At 43.4% G+C, this 7,193-nt stretch overlaps 1 protein-coding gene and 1 non-coding gene across 2 annotated transcripts in view; one reads left to right on the top strand and one right to left on the bottom strand.

Annotated features, from left to right (window-relative positions):
* The first annotated feature begins 292 nt into the window (after positions 1 to 292).
* The window catches only part of MGA (MAX dimerization protein MGA), a 145,991-nt gene continuing 139,090 nt past the window's right edge, over positions 293 to 7,193 (top strand). The window contains exon 1 of the mRNA XM_040226855.1: positions 293 to 355. The gene's annotated coding sequence lies outside the window, so the exon portion shown is untranslated. The remainder of the gene's footprint in view (positions 356 to 7,193) is intronic.
* On the bottom strand, positions 4,956 to 5,057 carry LOC120853833. Its single transcript, XR_005718883.1, has one exon. It is a non-coding gene; the product is annotated as a U6 spliceosomal RNA (small nuclear RNA).

Genomic DNA, 7,193 nt, shown 5'->3' with positions numbered 1-7,193 from the left:
CAAAAAGGCACTCAGCAGGAACTTACCAAATGCATTCTCCCTGAAGAAAAGTTAAGCAGTTTCCCTAAAACCACACAGCCATCAAACTAGTGGGAGAAGGGAGACTGAAAGTGACTGTTACACCCAGTCTCGCTCCCATAATTACCCAAACTGCCTGCATCCCCGCCGTAGGACAAGGCTTTCTACGGGACCAGAAAGGAAAACCAGGGAGGTGAGAGCCAGGAAATCGGGAGAGGTGCCTTTCCCGGCATGCTCTGCAGTACACCGAAGGGCGCCAGACATATCCCGGCGTGCATCGGGGAGCGCCCAAGGGCGATGGTTCCCGGCTCCTGGAGGGGCACGCGAAGTTAAAGCGGTAGGTGTGACCTTAGTTAGTTTTAACTTCCTGCTTTCTCGTTTCCACTTTAGGAATATAATCTCATAACGGCTGAAAAGGAGGTCTTCTAACTACCCTCCCTTTCCGCGTGCGAACGACTTTCGGCGCCGCTTCGAGAACTGTGCCAGGTGATTAGCGGTTAGGGGCGGGCCTGAGCTGATCACGTGATCAAACCTGGCCGCCAATGACTAGCCGGGTGTTCCAGCAGCGCGAGGATTCCGGGACCCGTGTGCGGAGCGGCTCGTGGGCCCGCTGCGGTCGGCTCTGGCAGGTACGCGCAGGCGCCCTGGTTGCCACGCGCCCCGTCTGTCCCCACGCGCCCAGCGGCGCTTACTTGGCGCGAGGTGTTAAGAGTCTGTCTGTTTTTTTTTGGGGGGGGGGCAAGGAAAAGGTGGGGGGCAATGGCGTCACGTGGACGCCACAGCCAATCGCACTCGGAGGCGCACCCACAGCTTTCCCCGGCGCCGCGGGGTGCGACGTGTTCAGTGAGGTTCGGCTTTCCCTGCTGGTCCCAGCGCTCTTTCGAAGCGCATGTGCGGCTTGTAAAGTCTGGCCGCGGGTTTTCGTGGCGCCCTGCTCCGCAGTGAGCACGGACGACAAGTTCTAGGCAAAATGGCTGCTGGAAAGAGTCGCCTGGTAGGGGGAGCGCTGGGGCCGCGTGAAGGTCACATGACGAGGTTGGCAGCGCGTGCTGCTGGCGCGGGGACTGGGGAGGGTGGAAGGGGAGACGAGCAGCCAGTCATGTGCTCTCGACTGCGCCGTTCCTAGGTTTTCCAGCGCTTTTCCTATGGCCCGACTGGCTGCTTTTACTCCTCCCACCTCGAAGCGTGGCAAGCGTCGGTGAGAAGCTGTGTGGTGTGGTAGACCGAGCAGGGTTCTGGGATTGAGGACACCTAGGGTGTAGGCCTTTGGCTGCTTTTGCAATTAGCAAGGCATGTTCCAGTCCTGGGGCTTCCCTGGTGGCTCAGCGGTGAAGAATCCGCCTGACAATGCAGGGGACGCAGGAGACGCAGGTTTGATCCCTTGGTCCGGAAGATCCCGTAGAGGAGGAAATGGCAACCCACTCCGGTATTCTTGTCTGAAAAATTACATGGACAGAGGAGCCTGGCAGGCTGCAGCCCACAGAGTCGAACTGGGCTCAGCACGCATTTACGTTGCCAGTCCTGGCCTCTGTTTACTCATCGTACAGCTCTGTATAGGAGGTTATTATTATTTTTTAAAGCCCTTAGAAGGTATATGACCTCTACCTCAACCCAATGTCATGCTGATAGCAAAACAATTAAAAACAACCATTGTGAGATAAGCCGGTCTCCCTGTAGGAGAAAACCCACAATAATCCCCCTCCGTCCATCCTTAAAGTGATGTGGGAAACTTGGTGGAGGTAGCTTGTTAACAATATTCTGAACACGTTTGTCTAGAGTTAGCAGTAGCATATATACTCTGTACCTGGCCACTATCTCATTTGAAAAGTATTTTGTCTTAGACTTCTAGTCCCTCTGTGTTTTCTTGGAAAGAAATCAAGATGGAAGTAGTATTGTCCTAACAGTGGAGATAGGGAAACGAAAGGAGTTAAAGGGCATGTGCTAATGCCCCAAAACTCTCACTAGAAAGAAGTGATCTTCTCCACTTGGTGGGCCAGTCTTATAAAAATTTTGAGGCTTCCTACCACCAGCCTTTGGTGTTTTTCATAGTTCTCGGCTCCTAGCTTCAGTTCTGCGTTTTACCAAGGGTCAAGGTTTTAGTGAAATGAAGCAGGCATAAGTTATGTGTTTTTCATATCATTGCCTGTGCTTTATGGTACATTTGGTGTATCTTGAAGAACCTTTTGAATTTTGTGGGCACACAATCTGGAAAACGTTTATTGAACAATAAATGTTTAATAAATGATAATAGTTATCACTTTTGAACAATTATACTAGTAGTTAACATCTTTCTAGCCTAGTACTTTATATGTCTTAATTCACCTAGTTATCATAACAAACCTGTGAGTTAAGTACTGAAAGTGAAAGTAAAGTCGCTCAGTAGTGTTGGACTCTGTCGTGTGGGACTCTTTGCGACCCCTGGACTCTGCACCAAGCCCCTCCATCCATGGGATTCTCCAGGCAAGAATACTGGAGTGGGTTGCCATTTCCTTCTCCAGGGGATCTTCCTGACCCAGGGATCGAACCCAGGTCTCCCACATTGCAGGCAGATGCTTTAACCTCTGCACCCCCAGGGAAGCCCTTAAATACAAGAATATAGTCTCTCAGCAAACCTCCTATAGAGACACAGAACTTCAGATCCAAGTACTAACATCAAAGATTTCAATAAGTACTACTATCTTCATTTTACCAAGGAGGGAAATAGCAACAGAGAGATTAAGTAACTGGCACAAGGTCCTATGGCTGATAATTTACAATTCTAACCAGAATTCTTTTAGAAAACTTGACAAAATGAGTCTAAGTTTCATTTGGAAGAATGAGCTTATAAAGTCGAAAAAATTTTGAAAGAAAAAAATTAAGTGGGGACTTGTACTAGTGAATATACACATAAAGCTATGGTAATCAAAACAATAAGTGGTAACTGGAATAGATAGCACTGGGTCAAAATAATCTAGAAATATATAAGACTAGTGTTATACAGGTGACATTTCATGTTAGTTGAGAAAGAATTTTGAAATTATGTTGAAACAATTGGCTAGCCATTTGGAAAAAAAATGGAATCCTACCTTAAAATGTAAATAAAATCTGAGAGTTAGTTCAGTTGCTCAGTCGTGTCTGACTCTTTGCGACCCCGTGGACTGCAGCACATCCGGCTTCCCTGTCCATCACCAACTCCCAGAGCTTACTCAAACTCATGTCCCTTGAGTCGGTGATGCCATTCAACCATCTGCCACCCAAAATCTGGGGGAATTAAATATAAAATATGAAGTCAAAATTCCTGCTTTAAGGAAGAGAGAAACAGATGATGAAGGAGAAGATGATTAATGAGACCTCAAATAATTTGAAGGAAAAGAACTGTTCGGTATTGGTTGGACTGCTGACATGAATTTTTAGCTGTTTTTTTTAAAGGTAGCTGTGATACAAACCCCAGGACGCCCACCTACCCTGTCACACAAATTGCCAAAGAATAATTCGTGTAACATTCCGCCTTCTTCCATTTAGTCCCTCTTGGAAATCCACCACCAACACTTCACCCCAACAAATTTGTAAGAGTTGTTAGGTTTTTGTGTAAGACTTGATGTAGCAAGTCTTGGTGAGTTAGCTGTCTGTGGCTGCTGGAGATTATAATGGCCTTTTTTTTACTTTCTGTGCAACAAAGAAGCTTTGTAAATAAAGTCTTAATATTTAAAGAAAAATTACTGCTTTAAAAAAACGGGTAAGCAGTTTTCTAATCTTCACATAGGATGAGCTGTTCTAAGCATGATTGCAAAGGCAATTACGATTGATAGAATTCTTATTGATAAAATTATGTAAAACAGCCTCTAGTTGGCAATAATATCAAGTTAAAAGACAGCTTTACTCATTTAGTATTCATTTGACATATTTACTAAGTGTGTTTGATGTGCCAGGCAGTTTTCCAGGTATAGGGGAACCAATGATGACTAGATCCAGGCAAAATGTGGGGAAAAATTTTTTTGCAGCAGGTTGGACTCAGAAGGTTACTTTAGCATCTAACAGATTGTCAAAAGACCTGAATAGATAGATTGCATGCATAGAGAAATAAAAATAATCAATAAAGATAAAAATACTGTATTTTCTACTTAGAAACAACACAAAACAACTCCCCCTGCAGCAGATTGGCATATATGTGATAAAATAGTAGTATCTAGTATTGGCATAGGAGTGGGGAAATTGGCACACTCATACACTGTTGTTCATGGATATTTACTTTTGAACATCCTTTCTGGAGAATATTTTGGCCATACTTAATGAAAGCATGGGCATCCCAGGTGACTGAGTGGTAAAGAATCTACCTGCAGTGCAGGAGACACCGGAGAAGGCAATGGCACCCCACTCCAGTACTCTTGCCTGGAAAATCCCATGGACGGAGGAGCATGGTAGGCTGCAGTCTGTGGGGTCGCTGAGGGTTGGACACGACTGAGTGACTTTACTTTGACTTTTCACTTTCTTGCGTTGGAGAAGGAAATGGCAACCCACTCCAGTGTTCTTGCCTGGAGAATGCCAGGGATGGGGGAGTCTGGTGAGCTGCCGTCTCGGGTCACACAGAGTCTGACACGACTGAAGTGACTTAGCAGCAGCAGCAGCAGGAGACACAGGAGACTTGGGTTTGATCTCTGGGTTGGGAAGAGCCCTTGGAGGAGGAAATAGCAACCCACTCCAGCATTCTTGCCATGGACAGAGGAGCCTGGTGGCTATACTCCATGGGGTTGCCAGTTGCCAAGAGTTGATCACAACTGAGTGACTAAGCACACATTGAAGCATTAATAACCTATCACTCAGCTGCTCCTCTTCTTTATTAAGGCCCTAACTGGTAAATTTGCAGATACTCGTTTAAGAGTTGTCTTTTTTTTAAAATTAATTTTATTTTTAATTGAAGGATAATTACTTATAATATTGTGTTGGTTTCTGCCATGCATAAAAATACAGAACACTTCATGAATTTGCATGTCATTCTTGTGTGGGGGCCATGCTAATCTTCTCTGCATCCTTCCAGTTTTAGTATATATGCTGCTGAACAATAGTTGTCTTAAGTAGTAGCAAACCCCAAGAAAAATGTAAATTTTAAATAATGGGTGTTTGGCTACATAAATAAGATGCCCTCATAGAGGGTAATCGGAGAAGGCGATGGCACCCCACTCCAGTACTCTTGCCTGGAAAATCCCATGGACAGAGGAGCCTGGTAGGCTGCAGTCCATGGGGTCGCGAAGAGTCGGACATGACTGAGCGACTTCACTTTCACTTTTCACTTTCGTGCATTGGAGAAGGAAATGGCAACCCACTCCAATGTTCTTGCCTGGAGAATCCCAGGGATGGCAGAGCCTGGTGGGCTGCCTTTTATGGGGTCTCACAGAGTTGGACACAACTGAAGTGACTTAGCAGCAGCAGCAGCATAGAGGGTAATGTCTTGTAACTAGTAGGCATGATAGAGATTTCTAGTAATGACTTGGAAAGCACATCAAAGCACATTATATATATTGTTAAGTGTAAAAAGCCAGTTTTAAAGTTATTTGTAGTGTGATCACATTTTTGTAGGAATATACCTCTGTGTTCATTTACCTAGAAATCTAAGATGGTTTATATCAAACATAAACTAATGGTGATTTTATTTGAATGATAGGATTTTTGGATGAATTTAATTTAAAAAAAACTTGTTATTTTTTGGAACAGTTTTAGATATATAGAAAAATTTCAAAGACAGTATAGAGAGTCTCTAAATACCAAATGCCCCGTTTTCCCTATTGTTAATGTCTTACGTTTGTGTGGCGTATATATTATAATTAACGAACCAAGATACACAATTATGAACTGCATAGTTTAATCAGGGTTTTTTTTTTCAGTTTTTATATACTGTCTTTTTTTCTATTCAAAAATTTCACCTAGGATATCATAAATACTTAAAAATTTTATTAACGGTTTGTTGGTTTCCCTGGTAGCTCAGAGGTAAAGAATTGACCTGCAGTGCATGAGATGCAGGTGACTTGGGATCGATTCCTGGGTTGGGAAGATCCCCTGGAGTAGAAAATGGCAATCCACTTCAGTATTCTTCCTGGGAATATCACATGGACAGGAGCCTAGCAGGCTATAGGGTCACAAAGAGTCAGGCACGACTAAGTGACTGAACACACACACACACACAGACACAATGCTTTTTTGATGGGTGAAATTACAGGGAAGAACGTGTGAGGGGGAAAAGAGAAGTGATGTAGGGAAAAAGTGAAAACAAACGTAAGGCATGTGTGACCCAGATGGCCATAGCTTTGTTCCAGACAAAGCTGTCTGCTTGTTCTTCCAAGTCATCTGCAGAGAGTTCTTACGAAATTCTTGCCTCTCAGAACCTTCCATTACACAACCACAATACCTTTTAATCATGTCCTCTTAGGATTCTCTTGACTGTGCTAGTTTCTTGACTTGTCTTGTTTTGATGACCTTGACAGTTTTGAAGAGTACTGGTCAGATGTTCCTCAATTGGGATTTGATGTTTTTTCCATGATTAGACTGGGGTTAGAGTCAACGTGACTTGTCACAGTGTTGACCTTGATCACCTGCCTGTGAATTTGGTTTTTAAATGTTTTCTTTTTTATAGTTTCTGTTTTTTTAGAAAATAATCTGTGTTCCTTGTTTTTGTTATAACAAAAAGTATTTGTAATAATATTGTGAACATGTCTGTTCATCTTTAGCAATAGCATTTGTAGTAAGTGGTACATCGATAAGCTGATAAACAGACAGATGATAATAGAAATTAGAGTCAAAGAAAAAATAACTGGCCAAGTTGCTGGAAGGACTAATTATAGAAAGGAATTAAAGGCATTAGTATACTATAGCTTGTTTTAACAGTCTTTAAACTGTTTTAGGAAGAACAGCCTGGTAACTATGAATTATGCATAACAAGGTGAAAATAAATAAGATAGATTAGGCCAATTAGGTAAATTCATTCAACAGCAAGTATTAACGAACCCTACTGTATGCCAGGTATTATACAAGTCTAGGGATTGAGCAGTGAAGAAGACAGTGTCTTAATTTTTTTTTTTTTCCCTAAGATTTTATCTGGCCATGCCACATAGAATTTGGGATAGGATCCCTGACCAGAATAGTTCCCTGACCAGGGAGACGAGGGACTGAACGTGTGCCCCCTGCAGTGGAAACTGGGCCACCAG

This window comes from Oryx dammah, unplaced genomic scaffold, assembly GCF_014754425.2.
Source record: "Oryx dammah isolate SB20612 unplaced genomic scaffold, SCBI_Odam_1.1 HiC_scaffold_26, whole genome shotgun sequence".
NCBI lineage: Eukaryota > Metazoa > Chordata > Mammalia > Artiodactyla > Bovidae > Oryx > Oryx dammah.
This window is presented reverse-complemented; position numbering and strand designations above follow the sequence as displayed.